This window comes from Muntiacus reevesi, chromosome X (assembly GCF_963930625.1).
Source record: "Muntiacus reevesi chromosome X, mMunRee1.1, whole genome shotgun sequence".
NCBI lineage: Eukaryota > Metazoa > Chordata > Mammalia > Artiodactyla > Cervidae > Muntiacus > Muntiacus reevesi.
The window spans coordinates 90,106,442-90,128,061 of record NC_089271.1 but is presented as its reverse complement, the minus strand read 5'-3'; the positions used below and the strand labels follow the sequence as shown (position 1 = coordinate 90,128,061).

At 40.1% G+C, this 21,620-nt stretch overlaps 1 pseudogene; it reads left to right on the top strand.

Moving 5' to 3' along the window:
- Nucleotides 1-17,794: 17,794 nt before the first annotated feature.
- On the top strand, nucleotides 17,795-19,614 carry LOC136153655 (E3 ubiquitin-protein ligase RNF168 pseudogene; annotated as a pseudogene).
- Nucleotides 19,615-21,620: the final 2,006 nt, after the last annotated feature.

The window sequence follows — 21,620 nt, the reverse complement described above, 5'->3', positions numbered from 1 at the left end:
AGGAGTGAGAACCTCCTACCTAAACCAGAGATCTTCTGGAATCTGAGACTGAGCCTTGTGAGCTTTCTGCTGAGTTTGTTTTTCAATGTCCCCGTTTCCAGTGTGCTAGGCTTCTTGTCACTTCGCCTGCACTGTGTTTTCTTCACGTTCAGCTTCCACAGGAGTAGCTTTCACGGAGCTGGACTCCTGCTGTGCTTGACCTTCTCTTTGCGGGGGCTGTGCCGAGGTTGTTTCAGCCAGGTTAAATCCAAGAAATGGCACCATAGATGTTGGAAGAGTCTGTAATTTCCTTGGTTTTGCCTCATCACAACAAAAATTTGAAGTGACAGACCAGTGTTACAGCCCTCAGATGGACCAGTGTTACAAATCCATGTTACAGCTCAGTTTTATTTAGAAAGTAAAGGAAAATACATCCTCGAGGTGTGAGGGCATGCCGAACCCAAAAGACACAAAGGGAAGAGAGGCTCCCAGCCCAATTTTGGCTCCTCTTTATATATGTTTTTTCTCCTCCCCCTGGACCTGCCCTATGTAATTTGGGCTAGCCAGGAGTGCTGCTTGTTTTACCTGAGATCCTAACTCTGGTCCTCAGACCTTCCTTTGTTCTATTTTTTCAGGCATTTCCCTTCCTTGTCTTTTAGTCACCACCATTCTGGACTCCTTTTTCCTATTCTAACTACCTAACAAAAGGAACCTACCTCAACATAGTAAAGACCATATATGATAAGCCCACAGCAAACATTATTCTCAATTGTAAAAACCTGAAAGCATCCTGTCTAAGATCAGGAACAACACAAGGTGTCCACTTTCTCCACTATTAACCAACACGGTTTTGGAAGTCCTAACTACAGCAATCAGAGAAGAAAAAGAAATAAAAGGAATCTAGATTGGAAAATAAGAAGTAAAGCTATCACTGTTTGCAGATGACATGATACTGTACATAGAAAACCCTAAAGATAGTATCAGAAAATTACTAGAGCTAATCAGGGAATTTATCAATGTTGCAGGATAAAAAATCAATACACAGAAATCATTTGCATTCCTATATGCTAACAATGAAAAATCAGAAGGAAAAATTAAGGAATCAATCCCATTCACCACTGAAACAAAAAGAATAAAATATCTAGGAACAAACTTTTCTAAGGAGACAAAAGAACTGTATACAAAAAATTATAAAATACTGATGAAAGAAATCAAAGATGGCATAAACAGATGGAGAGATATTACATGCTCCTTGGTAGGAAGAATCAATATTTTGAAAATGACTATAATACGAAATGTAATCTACAGATTCAATCCGATCCCTATCAAATTACCAATGGCATTTTTCACAGAACTAGAACAAAAAATTTCACAATTCAAATGGAAACACAAAAGACCCAGAATAGCCAAAGCAGTCTTAAGAAAGAAGAATGGAGCTGGAGGAATCAACCTTCCTGACTTTGGATTATACTACAAAGCTACAGTCATCAGGACAGTATGGTACTGGCACAAAATCAGAAATATAGACCAATGGAACAAGATAGAAAGCCCCAAAATAAACCCCTGCACATATGGGTACCTTATTTTTGACAAAAGAGACAAGAATTTACAATGGGGCAAAGACAGCCTCTTCAATAAGTGGTGTCTGGAAAACTGGACAGCTACTGGACAGCTAAAAGAATGAAATTATAACACTTCCTAATAGCATACACGAAGATTAGCTCAAAATGGATTAAAGACCTACATGTAAGACTAGAAACTATAAAACTCTTAGAGGAAAACATAGGCAGAACCCTTGGTGACATAAATCAATGCAAGATCCTCTATGACCTACCTCCTAAACTAATAGAAATAAAAACAAAAGTAAATAAGTGGGGCCTAATTAAACTTATAAGCTTTTGCATAGCAAAGGAAACTACAAGCAAGGTGAAAAGACAGCCCTCAGAATGGGAGAAAATAATAGCAAATGAAACAACTGAAAAAGGATTAATTTCCAAAATATACGAGCAGCTCATAAAACTCAATACCAGAAAAACAAACAACCCAATCAAAAAGTATGAAAAAGACCTAAACAAACATTTCTCCAAAGAAGACATACAGATGGCTAACAAACACATGAAAAGATGCTCAATGTCACTCATTATTAGAGAAATGCATATGAAAACTACAATGAGATATCACCTCACACTGGTCAGAATGGCTGTCATCAAAAAATCTACAAGCAATAAATGCTGGAGAGGGTGTGGAGAAAAAGGAACCATCTTGTAAAAGGAATCCTCTTGTTGGTGGGAATGTAAATTGATACAGCCACTATGGAAGATGGTATGGAGATTCCTTAAAAAACTAGGAATAAACCACCATATGACCCAACAATCCCACTCCTAGGCATATCACCTGAGGAAACCAAAATTGAAAAAGACACATGTACCCCAATGTTCATTCCAGCACTGTTTACAATAGCTAGAACATGAAAGCAACCTAGGTGTCCATTGACAGATAAATGGATAACAAAGTTGTATATATACACAATGGAATATTACTCAGCCATAAAAATGAATGCATTTGAGTCAGTTCTCATTAGGTGGATGAACCTAGAGCCTATTATACAGAATGAAGTAAGTCAGAAAGAGAGAGATAAATATCATATACTAACACATATATACAGAATCTAGAAAGATGGTAACAAAGAATTTATTTACAGGCAGCAAAGGAGAAACAGATATAGAGAATGGTCTTATGGAATGGGGAGAGGGGAGAAGAGGGTGAGATGTATGGAGAGAGTAACATGAAAACTTACATTACCATATATAAAATAGATAGCCAATGGGAATTTGCTGTATGTCTCAGGAAACTCAAACAGGGCTCTGTATCAACCTAGAGGAGTGGAATGGGGAGGGAGATGGGAGCAAGTTTCAAGAGGGAGGGGATATATGTATACCTATGATTGATTTCGGAAAAGGCAATAGCACCCCACTCTAGTACTCTTGCCTGGAAAATCCCATGGACGGAGGAGCTTGGTAGGCTGCAGTCCATGGGGTCGCAAAGAGTCGGACACGACTGAGCGGCTTCAATTTCACTTTTCACTTTCATGCATTGGAGAAGGAAATGGCAACCCACTCCAGTGTTCTTGCCTGGAGAATCCCAGGGACAGGGGAACCTGGTGGGTTGCCATCTATGGGGTCACACAGAGTTGGACACGACTGATGTGACTTAGTAGCAGCAGTAGCAATGGTTGATTCAAGTTGAGGTTTAACAGAAAACAACAAATTTCTGTAAAGCAATTATCCCTCAATTTAAAAATAAATATTTTTTTTAAAAAGTGCACAACAGATAAAGCTTTCATCCAGTAAATGTAGACATGACATAAATTACTGCAAAGAGAAAACTCCAGAAGGTCAGAGCGAAGAAAATAAAGAAGTATCCCTCAAAATAATAATAATAATAATAATTGATTGTTGAAACTTGCTAACAAATATCTGAAAGTTCAATCAGCCATCATTTTTTTTGTTGGTGGGGGGTCAGGCATGTTTTCTGATGGTTGCTGACTGATTATGTTGGTGGCTGTTGAAGGTTGGGGTGGGTGGCCATGGTAATTTCTTTAAATGAAACAACAATAAAGTTTGCTGTATCAGTTAACTCTTCTTTTTCAGAAACGATTTCTCCATAGCATGCAATGTTATTTGATAGCATTTTACCCACTGTGGAATTTCTTTGAAAACTGGAGTCTGTCCTCTCAAAGCCTGCCATGTTCTATCAACTAAGTTTATGTAATATTCGAAATCCTTTATTGTCATTTCAACAATCTTCACAGCATCTCAACCAGGGGCAGATTCCTTTCAAAAAACCACTTTCTTCACTCCCATAAGAAACAGTTCCTTGGCAGTTAAAGTTTTACCATGAGATTGTAAAAATGCATTCATATATTCAGGCCCCTTTTCTATTTCTAGTTCTTTTGCTATTTCCTGAAACCATAAAACTCCCAGGTGAAAATATAAAACAAAGCTCCTTGGCATTGGTCATGGTGATGATTTTAGATATATTATAAAAGAACAAGTAACAAAAGCAAAAATCAACAAATGGAACCACAAAACGAAACATCTTGCACAACAAAAGACACAGTCAACAAAATAAAATGGCAACCTGTGGAATTGGAGAAAATCTTTGTAAACTGTATATATAATATGGAATTAATTTTCAAAATATATAAGGAAATCATGCAACTCAATATATAAAAATCTGATTAAAAATGGGCAAATGACCTAAAGAGACATTTTCCCAAAGATTATATACAAACAGTCAACATGTATATGAAAAGGTGTTCAATATCATTACAACTGCATAAAGAAGAATAAAATACCTAGAAACAGATTTAACAAATGAGGTGAAATACCTCTATAGTGCAAAGAGTAAGACACTGGTGAAAGAAAATGAAAAAGACACAAATAAATGGAAAGATATTCCATTTTATGGATTGAAAATATTAAATTGGTTAAAATGACCATAATACCAAAACAACCTACAGATTCAAATCAACCTCTATTAAAATGACAATGACATTTTTCATTGAACCAAATCAAATAGTTCTAAAATTGGTAGAAAACAGCAAAAGATCCTGAATAGACAAAATAATCTGGATGCTCACTGGAGTCATCAGAGACTCCTGAAATAGGAGCTGGGCCTGGGACAGTGGGCAAGACTTAAGGGGAGGTGGATGGAAGGGAGGAGATGGGGAGTCCACTCTCATTGGAGGGAAGAGTGGGGGCTCCCAGGTGAGCAGATAAGGCTCAGAGGTAAGTGATGGGACATTTCAGGTAACTGAGGCCATCTGGGTGTAGGCCTGAATGGGGAAGGACCATATTTGCCTCCATGGATACTACACAGCCTCTTTATACACTGAAATGACACAATGGTGGTAAGGAGTAAAGTGTCCTGCACGTCTGTCACTAGTCCATGGGGTAGAAAAGGACCAGGTCCACTGACAGTAGGGAAGCTGTGCTGATACTCAGTGCCCTGCACCTCCTTTAAAGTAGGAAGCAGACATAATGGGGACAGATTCATTACTAAGAGAACCCCCACGTCATCTGGAAACCATACACTCTCTTTAGTTTTTCTCTGATCCCAGATCAGATGGACTTCATCTGCCAGTGAGGTTCTACCTGCCCCTGGAGTCACATTTCTAACCAGAACACTCTGTTCACCTGTTACCTCTCCCCACACCCTGGTTTGTTCCATCTCTCTATAGTCTCTGACATCACTCTGGTTTTTGTCCTTTTTTGCCTCAACTCCTTTCATCATCTCAGTGAGGTGTATCACAATACGGCACTGCTGTGACAGGCTAACCCCAAATTTAATATTCAACTACACTATCATTTACATATTGCTTTTTTGCACTTCCCATTTCTTTCTTTTTTTTTTTGCATTTGTCATTTCTTTTTTATTTTTTTCATTTATTTTTATTAGTTGGAGGCTAATTACTTTACAATGTTGTAGTGGTTTTTGCCATACATTGACATGAATCAGCCATGGATTTACATGTGTTCTCCATCCCAATCCCCCCTCCCACCTGCCTCCCCACCCGATCCCTCTGGGTCTTCTCAGGGCACCAGCCCTGAGCAATTGTCTCATGCATCCAACCTGGGCTAGTGATCTCTTTTCAATGCTATTCTCTCAGAAAATCCCAGCCTCACCTTCTCCCACAGAGTCCCAAAGTCTGTCCTGTCCATCTGTGTCTCTTTTTCTGTTTTGCATATAAGGTTATTGTTACCATCTTTCTAAATTCCATATATATGCATTAGTATACAGTATTGGTCTTTATCTTTCTGGCTTACGTCACTCTGTATAATGGGCTCCAGTTTCATCCATCTCATTAGAACTGATTCAAATGAATTCTTTTTAACGGCTGAGTAATATTCCATGGTGTATATGTACCACAGCTTCCTTACCCATTCGTCTGCTGATGGGCATCTAGGTTGCTTCCATGTCCTGGCTTTTATAAACAGTGCTGCGATGAACATTGGGGTACAGGTGTCTCTTTCAGATCTGGTTTCCTCGGTGTGAATGCCCAGAAGTGGTATTGCTGGGTCATATGGCAGTTCTATTTCCAGTTTTTTAAGGAATCTCCACACTGTTCTCCATAGTGGCTGTACTAGTTTGCATTCCCATCAACAGTGTAAAAGGGTTCCCTTTTCTCCACACCCTCTCCAGCATCTATTGCTTGTAGACTTTTGGATAGCAGTCATTCTGACTGGTGTGTAGTGGTACCTCATTGTGGTTTTGATTTGCATTTCTCTGATAATGAGTGATGTTGAGCATTTTTCATATGTTTGTTAGCCATCTGCATGTCTTCTTTGGAGAAATGTCTGTTTAGTTCTTTGGCCCATTTTTTGATTGGGCCATTTATTTTTCTGGAATTGAGCTACAGGAGTTGCTTGTGTATTTTTGAGATTAATCCTTTGTCTGTTTCTTCGTTTGCTATTATTTTCTCCCATTCTGTAGGCTGTCTTTTCACCTTGCTTATAGCTTCCTTTGTTGTGCAAAAGCTTTTAAGTTTAATTATTTTTATATTTTTAATATATTTTATATATAAATATGTATATTTGTATATAGTTTATATTTTTAAATTATTGTTTATTTTTGCTTTTATTTCCAATATTCTGGGCCGTGGGTCATAGAGGATCTTGCTGTGATTTATGTCAGAGTGTTTTGCCTATTTTCTCTAGGAGTTTTCTAGTTTCTGGTCTTACATTTGGATCTTTAATCCATTTGGAGTTTATTTTTGTGTATGGTGTTAGAAAGTGTTCTCGTTTCATCCTTTTACAAGTGGTTGACCAGTTTTCCCAGAACAACTTGTTAAAGAGGTTGTCTTTTTTCCATTGCCTTTTTTCCTTGCCTCCTAGGTCGAAGATAACGTGTCCATAGGTACGTGGACTTATCACTGGGCTTTCTCTTCTGTTCCATTGATCTATATTTCTGTCTTTGTGTCAGTACCATACTGTCTTGATGACTGTAACTTTGTAGTAGAGCCTGAAGTCAAGCAGGTTGAATCTTCCAGTTCCATTCTTCTTTCTCAAAATTGCTTTGGCTATTCAAGGTTTTCTGTATTTACATACAAATTGTGAAATTATTTGTTCTAGTTCTGTGAAAAATACTGTTGGTAACTTGATAGTGATTGCATTGAATCTATGGATTGCTTTGGGGAATATAGTCATTTTGACAATATTGATTCTTCCAATCCATGAACGTGGTATATTTCTCCATCTATTTGTGTCCTCTTTCATTTCTTTCATCAGTGTTTTGTAGTTTTCTATATATAGGTCTTTCGTTTCTTTAGGTAGATATACTCCTCAGTATTCTATTCTTTTTGTTGCAATGGTGATTGGTATTGTTTCCTTAATTTCTCTTTCTGTTTTCTCATTATTAGTGTATAGGAATGCAAAGGATTTCTGTGTGTTAATTTTATATCCTGCAAAATTACTGTATTCATTGATTAGCTCTAGGAATTTTCTGATAGAGTCTTTAGGGTGTTCTATGTAGAGGATTATGTCGTCTGCAAACAGTGAGAGTTTTACTTCTTCTTTTCCTATCTGGATTCCTTTTATTTCTTTTTTTGCTCTGAGTGCTGTGGCCAACACTTCCAAAACTGTGTTGAATAGTAGTGGTGAGAGTGGGCCCCCTTGTCTTGTTCCTGACTTTAGGGGAAATGCTTTCAATTTTTCACCATTGAGGATAATGTTTGCTGTGGGTTTGTCATATACAACCTTTATTATGTTGAGGTATGTTCCATCTATTCCAGCTTTCTGGAGAGTTTTTTATCATAAATGGATGTTGAATTTTGTCAAAGGCTTTTTCGGCATCTATTGAGATAATCATATGGTTTTTATCTTTCATTTTGTTAATGTGGTGTATTACATTGCTTGATTTGCAGATATTAAAGAATCCTTCCATTCCTGGGATAAAGCCCACTTGGTCATGATGTATGATCTTTTTAATAGATTGTTGGATTCTGTTTGCTAGAATTTTAAGGATTTTTGCATCTATGATCATCAGTGATATTGGCCTGTAGTTTTCTTTTTTTGTGGCATCTTTGTCTGGTTTTGGTATTAGGTGATGGTGGCCTCATAAAATGAGTTTGGAAGTTTGCCTTCTTCTGCAACTTTCTGGAAGAGTTTGAGTAAGATAGGTGTTAGCTCTTCTCTAAATTTTTGGAAGAATTCAGCTGTGAAGCCATCTGGTCCTGGGATTTTGTGTGCCAGGAGATTTCTGATTACAGTTTTGACTTCCATGCTTGTGATGGGTCTGTTAATATCTTCTATTTCTTCCTGGTTCAGTTTTGGAAAGTTATACTTTTCTAAGAATTTGTCCATTTCTTCCAAGTTGTCCATTTTATTGACATATAGCTGCTGGTAGTAGTCTCTTATGATCCTTTGTATTTCTGTGTTGTCTATTGCAATCTCTCCATTTTAATTTCTAATTTTGTTGATTTGGTTCTCCCTTTGTTTCTTGATGAGTTTGGCTAACGGTTTGTCAATTTTATTTACCTTTTCAAAAAACCAGCTTTTAGCTTTGTTGATTTTTGCTATAGTCTCTTTTGTTTCTTTTCAATTTATTTCTGCCCTAATTTTTAAGATTTATTTCCTTCTATTAACCCTGGAGTTCTTCATTTCTTCCTTCTCTAGTTGTTTTAGATGTAGAGTTAGGTTATTTATTTGACTTTTTTCTTGTTTCTTGTGGTAAGCCTGTATTGCTATGAACCTTCCCCTTAGCACTGCTTTTACAGTGTCCCATAGGTTTTGGGTTGTTGTGTTTTCATTTTCATTCGTTTCTATGCATATTTTGATTTCTTCTATGATTTGTTGGTTATTCAGAAGCATGTTATTTAGCCTCCATATATTTGAATTTTTAAGTTTTTTTTTTTTACCTGTAATTGAGATCTAATCTTACTGCATTGTGCTCAGAAAACATGACTGGAATGATTTCAATTTTTTTGAATTTACCAATGCTAGATTTATGGCCCAGGATGTGATCTATTCTGGAGAAGCTTCTGTATGCACTTAAGAAAAAGGTGAAATTGATTGTTTTGGGGTGAAATGTCCTATAGATATCAATTAGGTCCAGCTGGTCCATTGTGTCATTTAAAGTTTGTGTTTCCTTGTTAATTTTCTGTTTAGTTGATCTATCCGTAAGTGTGAGTGGGGTATTAAAGTCTCCCACTATTATTGTGTTATTGTTAATTTCCCCTTTCATACTTGTTAGCATTTGCCTTACATATTGCTGTGCTCCTATATTGGGTACATATATATTTATAATTGTTATATCTTCTTCTTGAATTTATCATTTGATCATTTTGTAGTGCCCTTCTTTGTCTCTTTTCACAGCCTTTATTTTGAAGTCTATTTTATCTGATATGAGTATTGCGATGCCTGCTCTCTTTTGGTCTCCTTTTGTGTGAAATATCTTTTTCCAGTCCTTCACTTTCAGTCTGTATGTGTCCCTGGTTTTGAGGTGGGTCTCTTGTAGACAGCATATATAGGGGTCTTGCTTTTGTATCCATTCAGCCAGTCTTTGTCTTTTGGTTGGGGCATTCAACTCATTTACATTTAAGGTAGTTATTGATAAGTATGGTCCCGTTGCCATTTGGTTTGTTGTTTTGGGTTTGTGTTCATAAAACCTTTCTGTGTTTCCTGTCTAGAGAAGATCCTTTAGCATCTGTTGAAGAGCTGGTTTGGTGGTGCTGAATTCTCTCAGCTTTTGCGTGTCTGTAAATCTTTTGAATTCTCCTTCATATCTGAATGAGATCCTTGCTGGGTATAGTAATCTGGGTTGTAGCTTATTCTCTTTCATTACTTGAAGTATGTCCTACCATTCCCTTCTGGTTTGAAGAGTTTCTATTGAAAGATGAGCTGTTATCCCTATGGGAATCCCTTTGTGTGTTATTTGTTGTTTCTCCCTTGCTGCTTTTAATATTTGTTCTTTGTGTTTGATCTTTGTTAATTTGATTAATATGTGTCTTGGCGTGTTTTGCCTTGGGTTTATCCTGTTTGGGATGCTCTGGGTTTCTTGGACTTTTATCGCTATTTCCTTCTCCATTTGTGGGAAGTTTTCAACTATTATCTCCTCGAGTATTTTCTCACGGCCTTTCTTTTTGTCTTCTTCTTCTGGGACTCCTATGATTCGAATGTTGGGGCATTTCCCATTGTCCCAGAGGTCCCTGAGATTGTCCTCATTTCTTTTGATTCTTTTTTTTTTTCCCTTCCGCTTCATTTATTTCCACCATTTTATCTTCTACCTCACTTATCCTATCTTCTGCCTCCATTATTCTACTGTTGGTTCCCTCCAGAGTGTTTTGATCTCATTTATTGCATTATTCATTTTTAATTGACTCTTTTTTATTTCTTCTAGGTCCTTATTAAACATTTCTTGCATCTTTTCAATCTTTGTCTCCAGGCTATTTATCTGTAACTCCATTTTGTTTTCAAGATTTTGGATCAGTTTTATTATCATTGTTCTAAATTCTTTTTCAGGTAGTTTCCGTATCTCTTCCTCTTTTGTTTGGCTTGGTGGGCATTTTTCATGTTCCTTTACCTGCTGGGTGTTTCTCTGCCTCTTCTTCTTATTTAGATTGCTGTGTTTGGGGTGGCCTTTCTGTATTCTGGTAGTCTGTGGTTCCTTTTTATTGTGGACGTTTCTTCCAGTGGATGGGGCTGGATATTTGGCTTGTTGAGGTTTGTTCATTAGGGAAGCTTGCGTCGGTGTTCTGGTGGGTGAAGCCGGATTTCTTCTCTCTGGAGTGCAATGGAGTGTCCAGTAGTGAGTTTTGAGATGGGTCTCTGGGTTTGGTGTGACTTTGGGCAGCCTGTATATTGACGCTCAGGGTTATGTTCCTGCGTTGCTGGAGAATTTGCGTGGTGTGTCTTGCTCTGGAGGTTATTGGCTCTTGGGTGGTGGTTGGTTTCAGTGTAGGTATGGAGGCTTTTGGATCATCTCTTATTAATTAATGTTCCTTGTAGTCAGGAGTTCTCTGGTGTTCTCAGGTTTTCGGCTTAAGCCTCTTGCCTCTGTATTTCAGTTTTATTCTTCCAGTAGTCTCAAGACTTCTCCATCCGTACAGCACTGATAATAAAACTTCTAGGTTAATGGTGAAAGGATTTTCCAGAGTTAGGGACACTCAGAAAGGTTCACAGAGTTACATGAAGAAGAGGAGAGGGAGGAAGGTGGTAGAGGTGCGCAGGAGGAGAAAAGGGGGGATTCAAGGGAAGAGAGACAAATCTAGGCAGTACTCTGTTCCCTAAGTGTTCCCTGTAGCCCAGAACACCCACAGAGATTCACAGAATTCGATTGAGAAGAGAAGGGGGAGGGAGGAAATAGAGGTGATCTGGGGGAGAAAAGGGAAAGTCAAAAGGTGGAGAGAGTGATCAAACCAGTAATCATTCTCCTGAGTAAAAATGGATACTGAAGATTGGATTCTTAAATTTCCAAAATTGATATAAAATACTGGAAAACAAAGATTAAAAATCTAGAGTAGAAATTAGACTCTTAAAAATAATATTAAAAAACTACAAAAACACAAAAAATTTAAGAAATGTATATGAAGTTTGCTTTAAAAATAGGGTCCTTTTTTGTTTTTGTTTTTGCCAGGTTATAGTGGGTTATAAAAATGAAAATTAAGGAGTAAAAGAGGAGTAATAGAGGACTTTAAAAAAAGAGAATTTTTTTAAAATTAAAAAACTAATAATAGTAAAAATATATCTAAGAATTTCTCTGGAGCTGTTGCGGGAATTGTGGGTTCAGTTCAGTTTCAGATAGCTCCTTGTTCCAGCTTACACTTCTCGATATATATAGGCCCCTTCTAGTGGAGTTGGTGTTAACTACAGAGATTTTAATCTGTTGCACCTGTCACTTCTAAAGCGGTGCCCTTTGTTTATTTGGCCTCTGTTTGTAGGTCTCTTCAGTGTCTAGTTTCCACCCTGCCACTAGTGGGCAGAGGTGGTCTCTTGTTTAGTTTTGCTTGTTCAGTCACGCTGTGGGCAGGGAGGGGCACTGCAGACAAATATCACGGGTGTGTGTGGGGAGTACTAGCAGTGTTCTGGCCACACTGGGTTTGCCCCCACTCACCACGTGTGTGCTTTCCCTGTTTACAATGCTCAGGCTCCAGGTTGCTCTACAGGGAGTGGGCCCTGAGTTGCATGCACTTTTCAGGCCTAAGCTGCTCATGTTCAGGTTTTAGGGTAATCCACAAAGACGCAGACTTGGTTGGGCCTGCGTCTTGTTCCTTCCCTGGTCGGAGCAGCTCAGGCAACCAGGAGCTTGACGAGTGCACTCTCCCCAGGTGCGGTGCACCTTATCCCCTCCACAGTCCCAGCCTCAGTTTCCGGACACGCCAGTCAGGTGAGCCTTGTGTCTCTTCTGGGAAGCTGATTTCTGGCTGCGACCCTCCCGGCGGATGTCAACCATCCAGAATCTCAGGGAGTCTTTGGTTAGAGACTGGAAGCCTGTTTGCAGTTTGGTAGGGGATTCGGTCTCTGGGCCGAGTTTGCCCCTTTCCCCTCCCCCCTGCCTCCTGCCTCTGGCGGGGGATGGGCCGGTCCGCAGCAGGCTAGCTGTTCTCTGGTATTCCTCAGTCCTTTGTTCTGGGAACGGGCGGGTAGTGCCTAAATTTAGGGCTTTTCCCAGGTTAATTCTCTCTCTTGCTATCCCACAGTTTCAGTTGCTACCTCTCGTTAGCTCCCTCCGATTGCCCTCAGGGCATTCAGGCCCAGTCCTTACCCTGAGCAATGCCGCTGCCCGGTCCTCTCCGTTCAGCCCCCACTTGCTGGTGGTGGATGCGAGCGTCTGGGGTACTTTTCTGCTGGGAGTTGCTTTTAGGCATGTAATCTGTGGGTTTTATTTATTTTTCCTCCCAGTTAGGTTGCCCTCCGAGATTTGAAAACTTCCCCCAGACCCTCCAGTGAGAGGATTTCCTGGTGTTTGTAAACTTCCTCTATTAAGACTCCCTTCCTGGGACGGATCTCCGTCCTAACTCTATTGTCTCTCCTTTTATCTTTTATATTTTGTCCTACCTCCTTTCAAAGACAATGCGCTGCTTTTTTGGGTGTCTGATGTCCTCTGCTAGTGATCAGAAGTTGTTTTGTGGCGTTTGCTCAGCGTTCAAATGATCTTTTGATGAATTTGTGGGGGGAGAAAGTGGTCTCTCCATCCTATTCCTCCACCATCTTAGCTCTCTCCTCCTTTCCATTTCTGCAGAGCTAAAATCTAACAGCCACAACCTGGTCAAATAAGACAGTGACTGCAAGGAGTGTGTTTTCCTGTGTCCAGACTAACACCCAAGACTTTTGGTCACTTTACAGATGCCTGAATTTTGAATGTGATCTAATTTTGTAGTACTCATGTTGGGCATGTGTATATTTTCCTTTCCTGGGATTATTTTAGGTTGCCCAAAGAAGGATTATTTTAGGGTGCCCAAATCTTGTATATAAGATTTTCTATAGAAAAATCTTAAATTTTGCATAGATCTTAAATCTTAATGACCTAGATAACAACAATAATGTAGTTCCTCACCTAGAGCCAGACATCTTGAAGTGTGAAGTCAAGTGGACCTTAGGTAGCATTACTACAAACAAAGCAAGAGGTGGTGATGAATTTCAGCTGAGCTATTTAATATCCTAAAAGATGATGCTGTTAAAGTGTTGCACTTGATATGTTATCAAATTTGGAAAACTCAACAAGGGCCATAGGACTGGAAAGGGTAAGTTTTCATTCCAATCCCAAATAAAGGCATTGTCAAAGAGTATTCAGACTACCACACAATTGTACTCATTTCATAAGCTAGCAAGGTAATGCTCAAAATCCTGCAAGCTGGGCTTCAACAGTATGAGAACCAAGAACTTCCAGACGTATAAGTTGGATTGCCAAAGGAACCAGAGATCAAATTGTGAACATCTGTTGGATCATAGAAAAAACAAGGGAATTTCAGAAAACATCTATTGCTGCTTCATTGATTATGCTAAAGCATTTGACTGTGTAGATCACAACACACTGGAAAATTTTTAAGGAGAGAGAAGTACCAGACCACCTTACTTACCTCTTGGGAAACCTGTATGCCGGTCAAGAAGCAACAGTTAGAACCAGACATGAAACAACGGACTGGTTCCAAATTGGGAAAGGAGTATGTAAAGGCTGTCTACTGTCGCCCTGTTTATTTAACTTGTCTGCAGAGTACATCATGTGAAATGCTGGGCTGGATGGATCACAAACTGGAATTAGATTGCCAGGAGAAATATCAATAACCTCAGATATGTAGATGATACCACTCTAATGGCAGAAAGCAAAGGAAAACTAAAGAACCTCTTGATGAAGGTGAAAGAGGAGAGTGAAAAAACTGGATTAAAACTCAATATTCAAAAAATGAAGATAATGGCATCCGGTCCCATCACTTTATGACAAATAGATGGGGAACAAAAGGAAACAATGATAGATTTTATAATCTTGGGCTCCAACATTACTGCTACTGGTGACTGCAGCCATGAAGTTAATAGACATTTACTCCTTGAAAGAAAAGCTATGACAAACCTAGATAGTGTACTAAAAAGCAGAGACATCACTTTGCTGTCAAAGGTCCATATAGTTATTGCTATGGTTTCTTCAATAGTCATGCAATGATGTGATGAACCATAAAGCAAGTTGAGCACCAAAGAATTGATTCTTTTGAATTGTGGTGCTGTAGAAGACTCGTGAGATTCCCTTGGATGGAAAGGAGATAGAGCCTGTCAATCCTAATGGAAATCAACCCTGAATAGTCACTTGAAGGACTGATGCTGAAATTGAAGTTCCAATATTTTGGCCACCTGATGTGAAGAGCTGACTCATTGGAAAAGACCCTGATGCTGGGAAAGATTGAAGGCAGGAGAAGAAGGGGGTGACACAGGATGAGATGGTTAGATAGTATCACTGACTCAATGGATATGAGTTTGAGCAAACTCTGGGAGATAGTGAAGGACAGGGAAGCCTGGCTTGCTGTAGTATATGGGGTCACAAAGAGTTGGACATGAGCAATGACTGAACAACAGCAACAACAAGGAAGGTACTTCAAAGATGATTTCATTTACCTCTGTTGTCTGTTTCTGGGGACTTTGTCTGAATGATCTTGGGACTAAACTTCTCCCCTGACACCTGCCCTCTGAACATTTTCCCCTCTGGATGCTGTGGGGCTGGGTGATCTCATGGAAACTCTCAACCTTTCCCTTCTCTGTGGTATTTACTGCTTAGTTAACTGGGTGGCTCAACCCACGAGCTTGCCTTCATTTCAAGAGAGTTTGTTTGGAAAGGACAGAGCGATGCATGTTGTGAAACTACTTTCAACTCAAGACCTTAGTTAAAATCCTGGGAAGTGGAGATGCTTCCTAACTGTTGAATGTAACATTTGTTTAGAGACAGATGCCCTTTTCTTACCCATGTGATTCCTCTGAAGCTGCTCAGTTGGGATGTCATAAATGACTCTTGGGTTCACAACTATTATCTATGTCCTATGTGAGCATGTGTACCTCATCTTTGTCCCTTGGTGTCACCTTTCCTTAGGGCACCTCCTACATGCTTGATCCTCCTGGAAATTGCTGGCAGAGCGTATGCTGGGCTGAATGTACCCCGCATGCAGCAGGAGGCAGCATGTTGTCATCCTGCGGTCTGGGGGCCTGAGGGGATGTGTGAGCAAATTGTGGCACCAGGTTTTCAGGGGGTTCGTGGGGGGTATGAAGGTGATACTCAAACTGGGGGGCTGGTGACAACTTTCTTGGCAAAGCCACCTGGGCTACGGATGCCTATCCTGACCTGCTGAAGGCACTGCAGGCTCGCACAGCTCTCCCACTAAGCAGCAAGCTCCCTAGGCCCACTTGCTGGCCTCAGTCTCGTGGTTCACCCCATCTGGATCCAGTCAGGATATTTCAAAACCCTCACACCCTGGATCTTTGACCTCATGGAAGCTTCCAGAAATGGGGGGGGGGCGCACTGAAACGTACTTTCAATATCTGAGTGCAAAGGACAAACCCCAGAACTTCTTCTGCACCCCACGTCTCTGCAAGGCCCCCCAGGCTGCCCTCCAAGGCCCATTCTCTGCAGTGTACCCTGGTCCACCTCCCACAGGTAGCAGGTGGCCAGGTTTGTGACAGGAATCAGAGAGTGGAAACAGTAGGTGACTCCCATGCTGGAAGCTCCAGGATTTCCTAAGTAAAGGATTTACTATGGAAATGCCCAGCAGCATCCCCAGCATGGGCTTCACTGCCACGGAGACAGATATCAGCCTTCAGCTCCCCAGGCAGCCTCATGGGGTCTAGGGCAGGCTGTAGGGGTCTCTGCCCAAGGAAGGGATGCCCATGGGAAGGGTGAACTTTGTTCCCAAATGAGGTGCTTCCTGATGTCTGACTTGCACCCAGTCAAGGCCTTGCAGGACAGGAGTATATTTGGGACCCTCCAGGCCTTGACTAGCCCAATGATGACCAGATGCAGGAAGAGAGGATCTGGGGGCACCTGGGGATGGCACCAATGTCCTGCACTGACTGTGGGAATGGCATTTGTGTGGCTGGAAGTGCTTCCATCCCCTGTAGGTGTTGGGCATGTTTATTTCTGGGGGTGGATCAGAACCCAGGGGCCATCTGAGGAGCAGCTTGGCACTGACTGAGGGTTTCTGAGAGGTGGCTAGTCCAGGAGGAAGGCTCCTGTGAATGGTGGCTGGATGAGGAGCCCAGCAGGTGGTAGGGGTGTGGAGGGAACATCCTTCAGAAAGTGAGAACCCCTAGCATGGTGGGGCACCCAGACCCTGAAGTGTGCTAGCTGCCCTATTCTGAAGGCCCTGAGACAAAGGTTCCAGAACTCTAAGGCCTTGGGTTGAATTGAGGCTTCAGCAGTTTTCTGCGAGAACTCTGCTTTGCTGTTTATCTTCTTGAACTTAGTTAAAGAGTCTTAGAAACTGCTGTTTAGTCATTCATTTAAAACAAACAAACAAAAAAAAAACTCATTAGCTGTTCCCACCCCAGAAAACAATAAAGAAAAAGGAGAGAGAAGGTTGTGATGTTCTTAGCCCTTGCAGGACTGCTAGAGCACTGCCTCCAAGATTAGGCTTTTTAGCTGACCTAAGAGAGGGGATTGTGCTTCCCTGGTGGCTCAGATGGTAAAGAATCTGCCTGCCAATGCAAGAGACCCAGGTTTGATCCCTGGGTAAGGAAGAGCCACTGGAGGAAGAAATGGCAACCCACTCCAGTATTCTTGCCTGGAAGATCCCATGGACAGAGGAGCCTTGGTGGGATACAGTCCACAGGATTGCAAAGAATTGGACACTACTGAGCGAGTAACACACAAGAGAGGGGAGGGCAGGCTCTGAGCACTGAGAAGTGGCAGGCATGACCCCACAGCAAAGGTCAAACAGAAGTTCCTCTGCTGAGGAAACTGGAGTCCTGAAGGAAGCAGCTTTCTTCATAGAGGAGTGATCCAGAGTCTTTGAGACTCGGCGGCCTTGGGCTTGGCTGCCACAGGTTAAGGGAGAACCCTCAGCTGATAAGAGGGAGGAAGGGAGCTTGGCACTTTCCTTCTGCCCTGCTCAGACGCCGTTGCCCAGCATCTGCTCTACTGCAATGGTTGTTAATGCCTGGGAGCTGCCAAGGTTTATTTATTTCCTTTCTGGATACTTGTCTTAAACATGGGCAAATACACTGCCTTCCAAGGTCATACTGTTTACCTGGCCCTCGGAACACCTTTTTACATCAAGTGGTTTGATGTGCCCAATCCCTGAACTGTTGTATTGATGTTGAATACACCTTATTAGCATATTAAAATGGCTGTACCCAAAGACACCATCCGTTCCTTGTTGGAATGCCAGTGCCAGATCTGTGTGGAAATCCTCATTGAGCCTGTGACACTGCCTTGTAAACACACGCTCTGTAAAGCATGTTTCAAGTCGACTGTTGAGAAGACAAATTTGTGCTATCCCAGCTGTCACTGCCAGATTGCTTTCTGGACTTGGTATCATACCCAAAGAAATTCTCTTGTCAATATGGAACTGTGGGAGATAATTAAAAAAAAAAAAAACACTATCCAGAGGAATGTAAGCTTAGAGTCTCTGGGCAACAATCAGAGGAAATTGTTGATGACTATCAGCCAGTTCACCTATTAAGTCAACATGGGGAATTAAGAAGAGAATATGAAGAGGAGAGAAGCAAGATGGAGGCAGAATGAGGAGCCATTCGGGAGGAAGAAAACAAAGCCAGTGAAGAATATATACAGAGATTACTGGCAGAGGAGGAAGAATAGGAAAAGAGAGAGGTATAGAAAAGTTACAGAGAGATGGAGGAACAACTGAAAAGTAATAAAGCCCTGGCAAGAAGGCGAAACCTTAATATTAGCAATATCGGTGAGGAAAGTGTCTCGGCTTCCCTTTCGAATTCCAAAAACTCTGATCTTGTCACAACCAAGTCACAAAGGAAAAGGAATAGCAAATTAAAAAAACACTGGTGATAGTCAGAAGTATTTGTCACCAAATTCTCAACTTGGGTCAGCATCACAGTTTGAAGTTGTAGAAGAAGACAGGAAAACCTCCATGTCCAAGGAGACTGACAGCAGTGATGTGAAGAACCCTACATGGCAAGATACAGAAATTGAGGGAGGTATGCCAGCATTTTCTTCTCAGATATGCCTTGAAGTTCAAAAGTAAGGTGCAGAATCTTCAGTGGAGTCACCTAAACCTCAGTTATTTGCCAGAGGAGGAGAATGGTACCTTGAAGGAAGTCAAAACAAAGCAGTCATGAAAAAGTTATGTGTCACAAGTCATAAAGAACCTAAAGTCAGAGTTCCCTCTTCTGGAGAAGCTGCAATTAAGCCTTATGGCAAAACAGAGAGTGGATGTACAGTATCAGATATAACACAGACACTTGAAAATAACACAGTTGTGACAGAAAATGAGGAGTCTCACCTACTGACCAATAAAGATATCTCCAAGACAAAAAACAGGAATCCTTGTCTGAAGCTGTCAGCAATCCATGCTGTTTTACAAAAAGAAGAAAAATGTTCCCTAAATCTTCCTCAGGCCAAGTAAACAAGTCCACTTTACCCCAAGACTGACAGATTTGGAACCTCTGTGAAAGACATAAACAAGAAGAATGGGACAGGTTATTTTCTGCTTCATTACAGCTTCAGAAAGAGGTGGATCAAGAACAAATGAGGCTAACCTGGCCAAAAGGATCCCCAGATGAATATCAGTCATGGGCTATGTCTTCACCTCCAGACAAAGTACTAAATGGACAGAGGAAGAATGCCAAAGATAGAGGCTTCAAAAGACAAACTGATCTAGAGCATCCACTGAAAACTTCAGTTCAGTTCAGTTCAGCTCAGTCGTGTCCAACTCTTTGCAAGCCCATGGACTGCAGCACACCAGGCTTCTCTGTCCATCACCAACTCCCGGAGCTTACTCAAACTCATGTCCATCGAGTCGGTGATGCCATCTCATCCTCTGTCATCCCTTCTCCTTCCGCCTTCAATCTCCCAACATCAGGGTCTTTTCAAATGAATCAGTTCTTAGCATCAGGTAGCCAAAGTACTGGAGTTTCAGCTTCAACATTAGTCCTTCCAATGAATATTCAGGACTGGTTTCCTTTAGGACTGACTGGTTGGATCTCCTTGCCTTAAAAAATGAAAATTGACAACCTTCTAAGATCTAGTTGAAATGTTAAGATCTAGTTAATGGAAGAAAGATGCCAAATTCTACTACAGAGAATTGTTTGCAACACTGCTCATTCTCTACAGCCTAGTAATTCACAGAAGAGTATTTTTCAGATGTTTCAGAGATACACACAGTAATGCTTGGTTTAGAAGAGTGTTTTACATTCTAGCAAAGCAGGATTGTGTAACTCTCTATCATAGATTCTTTATAAATTTTTCATTCTGCTATGTGGGCACACTCATTGTCCCTAATTAAAGGACTGTGTGATTATAGGGGAGGAATATACAAATGTGTTTTTGCTAAACTCAGTTGTAAGCAAGAGTCCCACTCCTTTCCTCTTTTAATAACTGTGACATACTAAGTTTTAGTTGACAGTTGTTATGGATATTAAAATGCCTTGGCCAAATGTCAAGAAAACTTCATTTCCATGTATGTCCCCCAAATGCATATTTTATTGCCTTTGAGCACCTTTTTAGCCTGACTAGTAGTCAAAGCAACATTATAATATACCAAGTAGCTATGTAATACAGGAAGGGTTTAAAATCTGTTTTCTTGTAACTTTCCCATTATATTTGCGGAACACTTGAATATCACCTTTTACAGCTCTAATTTTCATCTCTACTTTCAGTATTACAACAATTTCTTTGACTTCAATGGCTTAAGCTCAACATGAAGTCAGAAAAATCAGACTTTCCTAGAAAAGTAGGACTTAGTGTACAGAAAAGAAACTAGACCTTTGATGCAAAAGGAGTTAATCTTGGGTGAGGTTGACTGGGTAGATTGAGAATTTGTAAGCACTGGAACTGAGTGGATGATCAGACAACTGGGTCTAGGATGGAGTAGCAGGTGCAGTTTGGCAAAATATTCTTCCTCATCCTTTCTTTGCTTAATGACACAGAAAACTTTGCATTTTATAGTTTTTCACACTATTCTGTGTAATCTGCTATTCTACAACAGAAAATTGGATTTTATTTTGGCAGAGTTATGTCACTGTATCCTATGTTGTAGAACCTGTGTAAACATGTATTTATTTTATTCTGTTATCATTTGTATTGATACTGACTTTTATTTGAGTTTAAGAACAAAAATAGAAAGTATGATACTTAGATTTTGCCTTATCATACCCCTGAATGTTAAATCAGAAGGGAGCAATTATGGTTTGTGAGATTCAGACATTATTACTTTTTATTTCATTATTATCAACAACTTTGAGCAAACAAACAATAGTTCTAACACCATTTCTACTGATGTCTACTTTGTCATCCTTTTAAGGTCATAATACAATAAAATGTCCTGGAGCTAATAATTCTAGGTTAAGTTTGTCAGTATTTTTAAACATTATTAAGATTTTTTCCTTCAAATTTTGAAACTAAAATTCTGTAATCTTTGCATATGTGATAGCATCTACTTCAATATCGATTGGGTAATTCTGTGTAGAATTCTGATGCTAATTTAAAGTTTAGTTTGCACTCTCTCATAAATGGTTATCCTCTGAGTAATGATAGAGTTGAAATGTAGTTAGCAACTAACCACATTTGTCTAAATAGACAAAAATCTATCCTTTCATCAAACCAATATTTTTTAAGACCAGTTTTGGTTTACATTTTAGGGACTCCTCAAATTTGAAGTTATGCAATTAAATCTTCCTGGAATAGTCCATGACCAAAAAGGAGGAAAACAGTGTAATGTATTAAGGTTTACATATATAATCACTTGTTTGTCTGTGAAAAATCTTCCTGACTATAGTTGGTTTGCAGATAATTTTCAGTGTCTCAGTCTTTCTGATACTCGTACCATATATGCATTTTTGTGAGAAAATATTGTGTTATGTATTAGCCACTAGAATGTATTGATTAGCATCCTTATCATTTTTGTGCAAGTGATATGAAAGTGTTTAATTTCTCATGGATCACTAAACTGTAGAGATTGAGAATCTGGAAATTAA